The following is a 13,990-nucleotide window of genomic DNA, read 5'->3' as shown; positions in this document are numbered from 1 at the left end:
ACGCAGAGAAACGTCATTCGGCCGCTTACGATATAACTCACTATTTTGTATGCAATAGGCCGTGGCCTGCCGGGCCACGCGCTCCGCGTCCTCCTCCTTCTCCGACAGCATCCCTTGCATCAGGTATTCCTTGAATTCCTTGGTCCAACATCCCTCCTGAGGCTCCAGCACCAAGAGTAGGCGCACTCCCGAGGTCGGGCCACAGGCCGGGGCTCCTGTGGCAGGTGGTTGAGGGAGTTCTTCCCGAGGTTGTGCCGTTCTTGAAAGTGGTGGTGCCGCCGATGGCTTGAAGAGTCGTTCCTCGAAAATGCCAGGCTCCTGAGGTAGCCGTTTGGACGCCCTCCTGGCGATGCCATCAGCCTCTTGGTTGGTGCCGCGGGGCACATGCTGCAACTCTAGCCCCCAAAACTGCTTCTCCATCTTGCATACTTCCGCGAGATATGCTTCCATGTGCTCGTCCTTAGACTCGTACACCTTGCTGGAGAAGTTGACGAGGAGTTACAAATCACCCTTGATGACGAGGCACTTCACTCCCAGCAATTCTGCAGCTTTCAGGCCTGCTATGAGGCCCTCGTATTCTGCTATGTCGTTGGAGACCTTCTCGCCCTGTTGGAAACAGAGCTGGATGGTGTAGTAGAGCTTGTCCGGAGTGGGTGATATCAGCATTGCACCAGCCCCCGCGCCCTGCCACGAGAAGGCACCATAAAAATACATGACCCAGCCATCTGGTGCCTCACTTCCTGGGGAGAGAGAGTGGTCCTCGCCCATCTTGAGCGGCGCGTCCGTCCATTCAGCCATGAATCAGCAAGGGCGGCCCCTTTGATGACCCTGGTTGTGCTGAACTCCAACTATTGTGCTGAACTCCAACTGAAACGCCTGCAGCTCGATGTTCCATTCGGTGACTCTCCCCGCGGAGTTGGGGCTCCTAAGTACCCTTTCCAAAAGGTAGGCTCAGACGACCTTGATGGGGTGACCTCGAAAGTAGTGTCGCAGCTTATGCGAGGCCACCAAGAGCGTGAGTAAGAGCTTCTGAGGCATGGGATACCGTGCCCTTGCATCCCGCCACACCGTGCTGATGAAGTACACCAGCTGCTCGACGAGGGTGGGTGCGCTGATGTGGCCTGTGTCTTCCGGTGGTTGAGGCGCCTCCTGAGATAGTGGAGCCCCTAGTGCCTGGTCGCTTGGTGGGGCCTCTTCAGCCCTGGGGCACCTTTCTTCTGAGCTTGGTCCCCTGCTACCATTATCGTGGTCCTCGCGAGGCCTTCCTGGCCTTGTGTCGCCCCGACTGAGGCCGTAGCTGGGCGGGATGCGGCCTAAGCCTAGCGCTCCTCCCGAACCACCACCAGGGCTGCGCTGCCGGAGTAGGGAGTGGCGGCAAGGTAGAGCACCAGGGGCTGAAGTGGGCACGGTGCCACCATCACGGGAGGGCCGGTCAGGTATTTCTTGAGGTCTTGAAATGCTTGGTTAGCCTCCTGTGTCCACTCAAATGGCCCTTTTTTCTTCATCAGCTTGAAGAACGATAGGGCGCGCTCCCCCAGCTTGGAGATGAAGCATCCTCACGTAGTCATGCGACCGGCGAGCTTCAACATTTCTCTGAGGGTTTGCGGCGGACTCATGTCTTCGATTGCCTTGACCTTCTGCGGGTTGGCCTTGACCCCCCTGTGGGACAAGAGGAAGCCCAGCAGCTTGCCTAAAGGGACGCCGAACACGCACTTCTCTGGGTTGAGTCGCAGGTCTACCTGGCAAAGGCTCGCGAAGGTCTCCTCCAGGTCCTGGATTAAGGTCCTTGCCTCCCAGGACTTCACCACAATGTCGTCGACGTAAGCCTCGGCGTTCTTCCCGAGCTGCCGGCCCAAGGCAATGTGCATCAAACGTTGGAAGGTCACGCCCGCGTTGCGCAACCCGAACGGCATGCAAGTGTAGCAGTATACTCCACATGGGGTCAGGAAGGCTGTCTTCTCTACGTCTTCCACAGCCATCTTGATCTGGTGATAACCCGAAAATGCATCCAGGAAACACAGCAGGCCGCACTCGGCGGTGGAGTCGACGGTCTGGTCAATGCGGGGAAGCGGGAACGGATCTCGGAGGCAGGCATTGTTGAGGTTGGTGAAGTTAACGCACATGTGCTCCTTTCCCCCCTTTTTTGGCACGACAACGGGGATTGCCAGCCATTGGGGTAGCAAACCTCGCGAATAACACCTGCTGCCTCTAGCTTGCGGGTTTCTTGGACGATGAAGGCCTGCTTCTCCGTGGACTGCCGCCTCACCTTCTGCTTCACAGGGCGTACATTGGGGCACACATTCAGGTGATGCTCAATCACCTCCCTTGGGACCCCCACTAGCTGCTTGGATTCCCACGCGAACACCTCCTTGCTCGCACGCAAGAATTTCACCAATGCCTTCTCTTGGTCGGAGTCGAGGTCGGCACCTATGGTTAAGGTGGCTCCCGATGACCCATCCTCCACAACCGGCACCTGCTCGGTCTCCGCCTTATCCTGAGTGAACAACTGCTTCTTTTTGGTTGGTGTAGCTTCCTTGGCCTTGGAGGCGTCCGCATCTGCGGGCTGCGCCGCCGCGGCGGCCTTGAGGGCCAGCTTGAGCGCCATAAGAGCCTCCTTGGTATCTCCAGCTATGGTGAGGACGTCATCGCTCCCGGGCATCTTCATGTGGTTGTAGGCCGTATGGGTTGCTGCCATGAAACTGAGCCAGGGCTGGGTATCCGAGGATGGCGTTGTACGGGAGGCTGATGTGAGCAACGTCGAAGTCGACCAGCTCCATGCGGTAGTTGTCACGGGTGCCGAAGGTCACGGGAAGGCGGAACTGGTGGAACCGCCTCTGACGCCTGAGAAGGGCATGCTGGGTCGGAGCCGCTCCAGCGGTATGTGGAGGAGGATGAAGGACTCCACTGAGAGCACGTTGAGGCTGGCACCACCATCGATGAGGGTTTTGGTGACGACCACTTGGCAGATGGTGGGCGTGTATAGCATCGGGAGCACACCCAAGCAGGCGGTGGTGACGGGGTGATCTTCCGAGTCGAAGGTCTGGTCGGCCTTGGGCGCCACCCAACCTGGGGTAGCTCCTTGCCGCGGGAGGACAGTGCTGATCCGGTGGAAGAACGGCTTTGCGTGGCGGTCTAAGGGTGGCGCCTGCGAGCCGCCCAGGAGAGCTGCAACAAACGGGGGCACCGGCGCCGCCTAGTGGGCGAGGAAGAGGTCGCGCAGCTCCTCCTAGGAGGCCATGGAAGAAGCCGGCATGTTGAGCAACCACGCGCGCGGGACGCCAGTAAGGGCCATGGGCAGCCAGTTGGCCATGACCTTGTCGTCGCCCCCGGTCTTGAGGACGGCCTCCTCGTACGCCAGCAGGAAATCCACTGGGTCCATCGCACCGTCATAGCGCGGCAGCATCTCTGGCTTGAACTTGTGCGGCCATTACACCTGCCGTAAGGCGGGGCCAAGGCTCGGAGCCCCCTAGCCCCAGCGCTAGCATCGGTCGCCGGAGCCGGAAGCGCAATGTCCGTCATGACGGCGAAGCGCGGTGTTGGCAGAGTGCAGGTCGACGGAAGGAAGAGCTCCGGCGCACCCCTACCTGGCGCGCCAAATGTCGTATTTCGGGGTCGGGCAAAACCCTTGAGGTTCGAACACTGGGGTGCGCATGAAGATTACCCCCTACTGAATCTCGCTCTCAGCCTCACCGCGATCCCTAAGACTATCTCGATGAACTCACAACACAAGAGACAAAAGGTTTATACCGGTTTGGGCCACCGTTGTGGTGTAATACCCAACTCATGTGTGGTGGTGATGGATTGCCTCTTGGGCTGATGATGACCAGTACAAGGGAAGAACAGCCTCCGGAGGAGAGGTGTTCTTTAGCTGGTGTGGTTGCTCGGGGAGGAAATTGATCGATCCCCTCTATTGTGGTGGCTAGTCCTATTTATACAGGCCCTGGTCCTCTCCAAAATATTGAGCGGGAAGGGATCCAACAACGGCCAATTCGAAGGGGGACAGCTAGTACAAGCTATCTTGACTAAAGGTGGTCTTCGCCTCTCTAAGGCGCTGGTGATGACGCCATCTTGGGCTCCACAATGACCTCCATCCTGCTGGTCTTGGTCTTGTTGCACTGATATGGAAACCTTTGCCTGATGCCTCGGTACTCCGCGCCTGCGCTTGCCCCCTTAGCACCAAAGGGGAAACGAGGACACTGCGTGTGCTGGCACTCGCCTGGCGCCTACCTGGCCTTGGTCGTCATGGCTTGCGTCACGAGACCCTCACGAGGTACCCCTTGCCTTGATCTCTCCGCCCCCTCACGAACCTGCCTGGTGAGGCCGCTCCTGAGGAGGCCTTGTGTCGTCTGCCGCACTAGGCTTGGCCCCTCGCGAGGGTCTTGAGTGTTTCTTGATGAAGGCGGGCCGGGCCATACTGGGCCACTGGCGGAGCAACACCGTGGGCCGTAGGCAGGCAAGTCTGGGGACCCCCTGAGGGAGTCCTGGATTGGGGGGTCCTCAGACAACCAGACTATATGCTTATGCTGGACTGTTGGACTATGAAGATACAAGACTAAAGACTTCGTCCCGTGTCTGGGTGGGACTCTCCTTTGCGTGGAAGGCAAGCTTGGATATTCGGATATGTAGTTTTCCTTCTCTGTAACCGACTCCGTTGTAACCCTAGCCCTCTCCGTTGTCTATATAAACCAGAGGGTTTAGTCCGTAGGACGACAACAATCATAATCATAGGCTAACTTCTAGGGTTTAGCCTCTACGATCTCGTGGTAGATCTATCATCAAGATCAATCAAGCGGGAAGTAGGGTCTTACCGCCATAGAGAGGGCCCGAACCTGGGTAAACATTGTGTCCCCCGCCTCCTGTTACCATTAGCCTTAGACGCACAGTTCGGGACCCCCTACCCGAGATCCGCCGGTTTTGACACCGACATTGGTGCTTTCATTGAGAATTCCACCGTGTCGTCATGGTAAGGCTTGATGGCTCCTTCAATCATCTACAACGTTGCCATCCAGGGTGAGGTTTTCCTCCCCGGACAGATCTTCGTATTCGGCGGCTTCGCACTACGGGCCAACTAACCTGGCCATCTGGAGCAGATCAATAGCTATGCCCTGGCCATTAGGTCAGGTTTGGAAGCTTCAATTACACTACCGACATCCGCGGAGACTTGATCTTCGACGTATTCGAGCCCATGACAGGTGCATCCTACGGCCGCAATGAGCACGACTTAGATCTGTCATCAGATGGTGTTTAGGAGATCGCACCCGCAGCTGCCCTGGCCTTAAATCCAGAGCAGATCGTGTCATCCGAGGACAGGTGGATGGACCCCGCCATGGAGGCCACACACTTAGTGGCGGATAGAGCCGAACACAAATCTCACTTCCAAGGAGGTCTGTACCTTCGGACCCTCGGACTCGTCTCTGGCCAGGGGCTCGGAACCGCGTGCATCCGTGCCCGCCGAACTTGACTGGGCACCGATCATGGAGTTTAGCTCCGCGGATATATTTCAGCACTCTCCCTTGGGCAATGCGCTAAACTCATTAAAATCTCTCTCCCTGTCAGGAGACTCTCGGCCGAACTATGTCTTGCTTGAGTGGGAAGCGGACGACAAAGAAATTCGTTACCCACCCACCACCCACTTGATAGCCACTGTCGACGACTTAACCAACATGCTCGACTTCAACTCCGAATACATCGACAGTATGGACGACGATGCCGGAGAAGAACAGGAACCACCGCCCACAAGGCGCTGGACAGCCACCTCATCATATGATATATATATGGTGGACACACCCAAAGAAAGCAATGGTGACGAGGCAACAAAGGATAATCCCCTCGAGAAGCAAACAAAGAGCCGACGTCAGCGGCGCCGCTCTAAAGCCCGCCATAGCAAAAACAGTGATACCGACACAAGAAAGAGTAATACCCTGGACGACGCTAAAGATAACGACGAACCCATAGACCCAGCGATGGAGCAGGATGAGCCAGGGGACAGCAAACATAGTCCGGAGCCGCTGTCTTCTGACAACGATGCCGAAGAACAAACTTACAAACCTGTCTCCGGAGTGGAAAATAGTCCAGACAGCAACGCACACATCATCCCGGAAAAGCATTTGGAAAAAGAGCACCTCCGTAGAAGGCTTATTGCCACCGCGAGGAGCTTGAAGAAGCAGAAGTAACGGCTTAAAAACGCATAGGATACGCTCAACCACAGATGGAACAAAGTGCTCAACACTGACAAAATATATGGCGTTGATCGCCACACAAAGAGCTACCCAAAACGCAAGCTGCTGCCTGAATTCGACGATGAGGCCGTCGCACCCATTCCGCCGAAGAACAAAACGGCCGTTCTGCCGGATCGACCACCCCGTGGCCGAGACAGAGCGGCTAATGAGGCCGCACACAAGTCAGCACATGATCTATGTGAGCACCTGGACAAAAAAGCTGGCATGGCCAGGTCCATCTATGGATCTAGGAAGCGTGCTCCTACGCAGGATCACAGCCACCAAGCCGACTATACTAATCGAATACCCGCTCGGAATCAACACCGAACACTATATCCGTGGGATGCATGCCACAACACATCCAAATACAGGGGTGCCGCACACCCCCTGTGCTTCACCGATGAGGTGTTGGATCATGAATTTCTAGAGGGGTTTAAACCCGTAAACATCGAGGCATACGACGGAACCACAGACCCTGTAGTCTGGATTGAGGACTTTATTCTTAACATCCATATGGCTTGCGGAGACGATCTTCACACGATCAAATACCTGCTCCTCAAACTGAAAGGACCAACTCGGCACTGGATGAAAAGCCTCCCCGAAAACTCAATTGGAAGTTGGGAGTAACTCGAGGACGCTTTCAGGGCTAATTTTCAAGGGACCTATGTCCGACCTCCGGATGCAGATGATTTAACTCATATAACTCAACAGCCCAGAGAGCCAGCTCGTAAGCTTTGGAACAAATTCCTCACCAAGAAGAACCAAATCATCGACTGTCCAGATGCTGAAGCCTTAGTAGCTTTCAAACACAGTGTCTGAGACGAGTGGCTCGCCAGACACCTCGTCCAGGAAAAGGCAAGGACAATGGTAGCCCTAACAACTCTCATGACCCGCTTTTGCACGGGCGAGGACAGTTGGTTGGCCCGTAGCGGCACCAGCGACCCACGCACATCCAAAATCAGGGATGGCAATGGGAAGCCGCGACGCAATAAAAACAAGCATCGAAATAATGAAGATAGCCCAGACAACACAGTGGTAAACGAAGGGTTCAGGGGCTCTCGGCCCGGTCAATGGAAAAAGCCATTTAAAGGCAGCAGAGATGGACCATGCAACCTAAATAAAATTCTAGACAGATCCTGTCAGATTCATGGCACCCCTGAGAAACCTACAAACCACACCAACAGAGAGTGCTGGGTCTTTAAGTAGGTCGGCAAGCTTATAGCCGAGCACAAGGGGAGGGAGCCGCCAAGTGAAGACGAGGGCGAACCTCGCTAGCCGAACACTGGCAGACAGAAAAAATTTCCACCGGAGGTCAAAACAGTGAACACGATCTACGTCACCCACATACCAAAGAGGAAGCGCAAAGGCGCACTCCGAGACGTATACGCTGTAGAGCCCGTCGCCTCCAAATTCAACCCATGGTCGGCCTGCCCTATTACTTTCGATCGCAGGGATCATCCGAGTAGTATCCAGCATGGAGGTTCGGTTGCTTTGGTGCTCGACCCAATAATTGACGGATACCATCTCACTCGAATCCTCATGGACGGCGACAGTAGTCTTAATCTGATATATCAGGAGACTATTCGCAAGATGGGGATAGACCCGTCAAGAATTAGCCAAAGCAGTACTACCTTTATGGAGTAATACCAGGCGTAGAGGCCCGTTGTACGGGCTCTCTAACATTACAGGTTGTATTCGGTTCTCCCGACAACTTTCGAAGCGAAGAACTTATCTTTGACATCGCTCCATTCCGAAGCGGCTATCACACACTACTCCGAAGAACGGCCTTCGCTCATTTCAATGCAGTACCACATTACGCTTATCTTAAATTTAAGATGCCCGGTCCATGTGGCATCATCACAATCAGTGGAAATACAGAGCATTCCTTGCGTGCGGAAGAATATGTGGCGGCTCTAGCAGCCGAACCACTGAACGACCTCTCCAACCCGAAGAAATGATCGGTCGCCGAGACCACGGACACGGCTAGACGTGTCCGGCGCACCACCAGTTATAGCAGCCCAGATAAACCTGAGCTTGGTCGACGGATATGCCCCCATATGTGGTGCTAGGGGCTGCCCGCATGTAAAAGGGTCTATAGTTTGGCTCGACCCTATTAATACACAATAGATTGAATTCTCATGGTTCATTAAGAATAACCAACTTTTCGTACAGTCACACCAGATTCTTCCACCTGGGTTTTTATTTTTTTTATAGATGACCATCGTGCTACACCCTTCCAGGATACGGCACAACGGAGATAAAGGCGCAGACATACAGCAGGGCCCCGTTCAAAGGTTTCTTTTTAGATTAAGACCCTGTGTAAACCTTTTTTTATGTCTCTTGTTGCCTCACACCTTCGGGCACTTAAAACAACCAAGAGGGCTACTTGCGTTATTGGCAAGCTCTTTCGTCATGCCAGATTAATACACGTACCTAGAAATTCAGGGCTCATTATCGAAGGCGGTACTCAGCCCAGTATATGTTGTAAAGTCCGAATACCTTCGGGAGTGTTCGGTGTCGCGAGTTTGGCCTTATATGCATCAGCGCCGAATCATGTCTTTGTTCAATAATTGGGTTTGCCCGGCTCCCGTGTTTTGCTACCTTACGTTCCGCTCTATCGGCTAAGGTGGCACCAGGGGAACTACTGCAATTGTGCCCTGGTTCATCCGGATGAGCACCTCAATAGAGAAAGCCGAATATTGACTATCATGATAAAGCGAGAGACTGGTCAACCACTCGATGACTCAGCGGAATCTTCGCGATTCCTCTGCATTAACGAAGGACCGGTTTCCCGGTCACGTATGTACGCGCACCGTATTCGGATGAACGCGGATATACCAGGGGCTATATAGTAGCCCCACCGTCAAACTCCTACGGCTAAGTGAAAGTGTTAAAGCTATATAGACTGATTGCCTCGTTCGCCGCGCTACCACCTCCTTAATGGATCAAGACGTTGGATCAAGTGTGACTACGCGCTTTGCCGAACACCCCCGCATTATATGCGAGGAGGCTGAAGCCGACTACTGCAAACTATTAGGTTATATACATATATACATAAGCGGCCGCACAGGAGGCACTACAATACTTTACGGGCAAAAGTATAAATATAGCCTTTATTATCAAAAGCATTATTTTTACAATCAAGATACATGTCACTAGAACATGGTATTCTTCGAGCATGGAGCCTCTATTAAACGGGTACCCTCTAAGACTTCATCAAGATAGTGCTCGGGTGAGTCCTGGCCGCCGGGTGGACCCCCGGTTGCAATAGTGGTGGCCTCCATCTTCGCCCAATACGTCTTAACACAGGCAAGAGCCATCCGTGCACCCTATATGCACGCCGACCTCTTGACAGCATCGATATGCGGCACAACACGAATAAATCGTTGCACTAAACCAAAATAACTATCCGGACTTGGTTCCTTCGGCCACAGATGATCCACGACAGCCTTCATGGCAAACCCGGACAACCTATGGTGCTCGGCCCACTCAGCCATTTGCTCATTCAACAGCAGTAGACGCCTTGGATTACTGAACTGTGACCAGAACAATCTTTCCACCTCATAATCTTTTTGATCTTTGAAATACTCAGTCGCATCAGCAGCACTCTTTGCTAAATCCAAGTATGCGCCTGGAGAACTCCATGGTTGATCAAGAGGGGCATACTTCGGATCATCGAACTTTGTCCGCAATAAAAAGGGCTTCCCAGCCGCGATGTCACCGGCTTGACGAAGCTCCTCCCGCGCCGCTCTGATTTCAGAGCGAGTTTCATTGGCTGCTTCCAAGCCTTCTTTAGGTCAGCCATTTTTGTTTGGATTTCCCTTTCGAGGAGCTAATATCGGCTGACAGCATCTTGCAGCTCAAGAGCCATGTTGGCTATTTTATATTTGCTCTGGCGATGTGCAGCCTGTTCGGCTTTTAATTCTTTAGCTGCCTTCAGGGTGGCCGCATCACTTCTCCTGGCTTGCTCCTTGGCCCGGGCAAGTTCTGCCTGAAGGGTCTCCACGGCGGCAGCTCCATGTGTAGTTAAAGCATATTATAAATATTAAGCATCATGCTCTTATTAATATTTGCTGACCACCCAAATATACATAGCCCGTGCCTCGTCAAGCCGCTTGTTCACAAGCGTGATGTCCGCATCCGCCACATCAAGTTCCCACCTCAGTTTGGCAAATTCGGCAGTCCGGTCAGCCGCCGGATCTACAGCTGCCTACGCACAAAAGCAACGCTATTATTAACGGAGACTATGATCCTCTGCTCGCCTCGTCTGGACGGCAACCAGAGTCTCAGGGGCTACTATCTATACAAAGTACACCTTGCGTGTGCGGTACAGTCAAAAAATAAATAAATATATATATATATATATATATCACTTTGCGTACCTCAAAGCCTCTTAGCAGGCTCGTAAAAGCTTCATTCAACCCACTTTTTGCGTATGAAATCCTCTCAACCACCGTACCCATTAAGGTACGATGTGCCTCTGAGATAGCCGCTTGTTCCAGAAGACCCATCAATGTGTCCGGTTGTACACCGGACAATCCCGGGCTTTTTCTGTTGGTCTCCTTAGGAGACGAGAACTTCGGACTTCGGGCGGCCGAAGAGTTACCTTCTGGCCTTTGCGGATCATGAGAGATCCTCCGGGACGACACCTCAGGGTCGTCCACCTCATGGGGCGGGGAAGCAGGAGGAGGCATTTCGCTTTCCATCATCTCCGGAAGAAGATCCCCCGAAGACGAACATTGTGGGGAAGGGCTATGAGCCGGACTGCAAAACATATGTCTCGGTTGTTATTTTTAGGAAAAGAGCAGGGCATGCTTACTAAAGTGCCTTTGTTCACTTACGGCTCAGTCGACGGCTGCCCCCCTTGTGGGCGCTGTGCGGAAAGGATGCCCTCCGGGGCAAGGCCCCCTGGTGAAGGTTTATTCCCTCGCTTGGAAACCTCCATTTCCAAGTTTTCAGGGGCGGTCCTTTTTCTTCCCGTGGGGAGAGGGTATTCTAGGTTCTCCTCCCCGATCATCCTCCAACACGGGGGCACTAATTCCCCCGGTTAGGATGTGTAATGTACCTCCAGTATGAAGCCCGCTTTTGGCTTCCCTATTCCCCCCCTCGTCCTCCCCTGATGGCACTTGATAAGGTGCACGAGCCAACATCCTGGTTAGTACTGGATCTGGCGAGCCTTTGGGAAGAGGGGATGAACACCTGATCCTCTCCGCCTTTCTTATCCATTTCTGGCCAAGGGTGGTTTTTCCGGATAATGTTGTGACAAATATAATGACAGCATGTTCGGTCACAGAGTTACTTACTTGGGTATCTGGACAATTTTAGTTGAGACCCGCATCCTCTGTTGTGTCTAGACACTTTATTCGTGATCCAAAGAATAATCGATACATCCCTTCGAGCGTCACGCCGAAGAAGTGTTGAATGGTTCGCGGTCCTTCCGGGTTAAACTCCCACATACGGAGAGATCGACGTCGGCATGGAAGGACCCGAAGAACTAACATTACTTGAATCACTGTGACAAGACTGATATCCCTCTTGAGGAGATCTCGGATGCGGCTTTGCAATGTCAGCACGTCATTAACCGGTCCCCAATCCAGCCCCTTGTTGACCCATGATGCAAGCTATGGCAGAGGGGCAGAGCGGAAGGCCGAGGCGGCTGCCCACATTGTACCTCGGGGTGCTGTGATGTAAAACCACTCCCATTGCTATATGTGAGACACCTCTGGGAAGGAACCCTTTGGCCATAAGGCGTCGGCACCTTTGCTTATTGCAGAGCCTCCACACTCCGCGTGTCGCCCGTCGATCATCTTCAGCTTCACATTGAAGGTCTTGAGCCATAAGCCGAAGTGTGGGGTAATGCGTAGGAAGGCCTCACACACGACGATAAACGATCAGATGTGAAGGAAGGAATCTAGAGCTAGATCGTGAAAATCTAGCCCGTAATAGAACATGAGCTCTCTAACGAAGGGATCAAGACTAAAGCCTAACCCTCGGAGGAAGTGGGAGATGCTTACGACACTCTCGTTGGGTTCAGGAGTGGGGATAACCTGCCCTTGAGCAGGTAGCCTGCGAAGAATTTCGGCGGTCAGATACCTAGCCTCCCTAAGCTTCTTGATGTCCTCCTCTGTGATGGAAGAGGCCATACACCGGCCTTGAAGGCTGGATCCGGACATGGTTGAAGGTCCGGAGCGCTTAGACTGAACCTTGGGTGTTGGAACTCGAGGTAGAGGAAGGGAAGGATCGGGCATGGCAAGACGGATATCCCTCCGCTTGGCCATTTGGAACTTGCCTAAACCGAGGAGTCATACTAATGGCACGGTTGGGTTACCCACGCCCGTATTGATGAGAATCCCGTGATAAGGGGAACACGATCTCTGCTTCGACAAGACATGCCAATGAAACCGCCTCGCAAGATGTGCAGTAGCAGGTTGAGCAAAACAGTTCGAATAATGACCAGGCCATGGCGTGGTGTCACGCCAAGTAAAAGTTGTCAGCATATTAGATTTGTGGAATATTGTGCTCTCTACGGTGGTATGTGGAATTTGTTTTGCAGAGCCGGACACCATTCTTGTGTTCAAACTCTTCTCTGGAGTATTCGGAGAAGGAACCCGCCTTGCAATGCCGAAGACAATCTGCGCGTCGGCCTCATTGTCATTGAAGCCTGGTTCAGGGGCTACTGAGGGAGTCCTGGATTGGGGTGTCCTCGGACAACCGGACTATATGCTTATGCCGGACTGTTGGACTATGAAGATACAAGACTGAAGACTTCGTCCCGTGTCCGGGTGGGACTCTCCTTTGCATGGAAGGCAAGCTTGGCAATTCGGATATGTAGATTTCCTTCACCGTAACCGACTCTGTTGTAACCCTAGCCCCCTCCGGTGTCTATATAAACTGGAGGGTTTAGTCTGTAGGACGACAACAATCATAATCATAGGCTAGCTTCTAGGGTTTAGCCTCTATGATCTCGTGGTAGATCCACTCTTGTAATACTCATATCATCAAGATCAATCAAGCAGGAAGTAGGATATTACCTCCATAGAGAGGGCCCGAACCTGGGTAAACATTGTGTCCCCCGCCTCCTGTTACCATTAGCCTTAGACGCACAGTTCGGGACCCCTACCCGAGATCCGCTGGTTTTGACACCGACACCCCCGTTCCCAGAACGCTGACATCTTCGATGTGCGGAACATGGCGGTGGACGTCGTCCTTTTGTCGGTGAGGGTGGAGTGCCCCTATGAAGGTTGTGGGCTCTACGTCACTTTACCACAAGCTTGTCGATAACCAGAGCGTGTGTTCGCTCGCGCCCTGGAAATGCCCCATGCCCGTCTACGGCTACGAAGGCCCGCTGCCGGTGCTCTCCCACCACATCAGGACCGCGCATCCCATGCCCGTGCCTAGGATCCAGTACGGCAAGGTGCTCCAGTTGTAAGTGCCACCATCGGAGCCACGTCACTTGCTATTCACAGAGGATGACGGTCGTGCATTTTTCTTGGTCGGCGGCGTGCTCGACATCGACGCGCCTATCGCGGTGTCGGTCATCTGCATCAGAGCGAGGGCGTCCCCACTGCCGCACTACATGGCCAAGCTGTGGGCGAACGGCCCGCCTGGGGAGCCCAAAGGCATGACCGACGCCGTCAAGGTGGAAATGGAGGTGACAAGCAGCAAGGATCCCGGCGACATCGTGGTGCAGGAGGTGACCTTCTTCACAGTTCCGCCCAACCTGCTGGCCGGGGCTAAGCTGGTGTCCCTCCACATTTAGATTGACAAGCTCA

The sequence above is a fragment of the Triticum dicoccoides genome, chromosome 4B (assembly GCF_002162155.2).
Source record: "Triticum dicoccoides isolate Atlit2015 ecotype Zavitan chromosome 4B, WEW_v2.0, whole genome shotgun sequence".
NCBI lineage: Eukaryota > Viridiplantae > Streptophyta > Magnoliopsida > Poales > Poaceae > Triticum > Triticum dicoccoides.
Note: the sequence above shows the minus strand (reverse complement) of the source record.